Raw genomic sequence first — 2383 nt, forward strand, 5'->3', positions numbered from 1 at the left:
GTGCTATTACCGTTTCTTTCTTAGAACATTAATTATGTTCATTCCGAAATTCATACCTACGAATTCTGGACCATTATTCGCTTGATTTAAAGTCGGGAAGATAAAACAAAAGCATGAAGCTTTAAAATATCAATGGGAGTATATATAAATCACAATAAATTAGAGAGAGTATTAACTGTGGATGTCAATGATTATGGAAAGACAGAAGCAGAGACATCGAAATATAAGGGAAGATATAAAACCCAACAACCACCCATAAATTATAAATCTTATATATCGATGAATATAGCAATATAAAGACAAGGGAGGACTAAAAACACTATAAAACCAAGAGTATAGTAGAAGTGAATAGATTCTTCTGGCGGCAGATGGAAAATAAGAATGACGGATATGAAGGTTAGAAGTATATCAAGAATCAGAACTGGATGGAGCATATTGACGAATGCTTTAAAATAAGAATTGAGGGAGAAAGAATAAATGGTATGAGCTGTGGAAAATAAGGAACTGAAGGGGGTAGATTTATAGTATAATATTAGACAGTAAAATCGAGACAGATCATCGCATTAAATCGAAAAGAATCATAATTTCCTTAATTACCGAAGAATCAAATCTTATTACGAAAATTTTCTCCAAATCTCTTGAACTCCGGCAATTAACCCATCTACGTCAAAAGCTATGATGAAACTTACTTTTTCTCATTTCACACTTTTGTGATAACTTCATTCGTACACTTCACATAAACAAATTGTTGTATCCATATTACTCAATGATGATAAAACTCTAATTTTTAACTCGTATGAGTCATGAAAACATAATTATTGTCATCCATGACCATCCCAACCAAATTTCGGGACAAAATTTCTTTAACGGGTAGGTACTGTGACAACCCGGAAATTTTTGACCAAATATAAACTTTATCTTTAAATGATTTAATGTTTTCGACACGATAAGCAAAGTCTGTAATGTTAAGTCACGAAAGTTTTGGAACTATATTCATGTAATCAATTATTCTTTGACTGTTCTCGAAGATTCACGAACAATATATATATATATATATATATATATATATATATATATATATATATATATATATATATATATATATATATATATATATATATATATATATATATATATATATATATATATATATATATGATTTCAAGTTATTTTGTAAACGATAGTAACATTCGATTATTGATTCGAATGATATTTAGATAAGTTAACTAAAACGTTTAAGATGAACCAGTAAAACACTAATTTGCTACAGTATTTTCGAATTTCTACAGTACCCGAAAAGCTACAGTGTTTTTGAAAATCACTATTTGCTACAGTAAAAAAACTTTGCTTCAGTAACTTTGCTATAATAAAACACTATTTTTAAAATGAATATATATATATATATATATATATATATATATATATATATATACTACGTGACGATGCTTTATAGAAGCAAATAACCAAAACACTTAATTGATTAAAGCTACACTTCGAGTGACATAGTTTATCAATGATTAAGTTTAATTTTTGATAAAGGTACGACTCACGAAACGTAAAGTAAAAGTTTTCTCAGTGTACGAAAGGACGTTCGAAAAACCGGAACCGGGACATAAGTCGAGTGACGACGTACGACTTATCGGAACAAAAATTACAAGTTAACTAGGCACGAGAATATAATATAATATATAATTAATTAATATAAATTATATATATTATATATTAATAAATAAATATGTTGACGAGGAAGAGTTAAAATACATGTGTGAGCTGGAAAAGGGATCCATGCGATCGCATGGAATCCCCTTACATTAGCCACGCGATCGCATGGCAGGGGATTTCAGGACATCTATAAAAGCTCGATCTGGTTCCAGTTTCTTTCCCCATTCATTTTACTACGTCTCATTTAAATTATTTAAATTATTATTATTATTATTATTATTATTATTATTATTATTATTAAGATTAATATTATTATTAATCCTATTATTATTAGTAGTATTAGTACATAAAATACTACGACGAGGCCATGAGCGGGTCACTTTTGAAATGGGTTTTCGAGCGGGATAGAGCTAAGGAAACTATGGGTTATAGCTATGAAGGTTATGGGTATTGCTTGGGGGTTAAGATCATGAGCCAAAGGTCAAACCTAGTGTTTATCATCTCTATTGCGTCTACGTACTTTCCTGCAATATTGAATCACAATATTGATACGTGAGCATTCATATCTTATCTTTTATATATTAATTGTGTATCCATGTCTAGTGCTCGAGTATATATATTTATGCATGCTTGTATGCTAAATTCGTCGTTAAACGATTTATGATGAATCACGAATTAAATACATATATTACTGATAAAAGGTATATGATATGCATGTTTT

This window comes from Rutidosis leptorrhynchoides, chromosome 5, assembly GCF_046630445.1.
Source record: "Rutidosis leptorrhynchoides isolate AG116_Rl617_1_P2 chromosome 5, CSIRO_AGI_Rlap_v1, whole genome shotgun sequence".
Taxonomy (NCBI): Eukaryota; Viridiplantae; Streptophyta; class Magnoliopsida; order Asterales; family Asteraceae; genus Rutidosis; species Rutidosis leptorrhynchoides.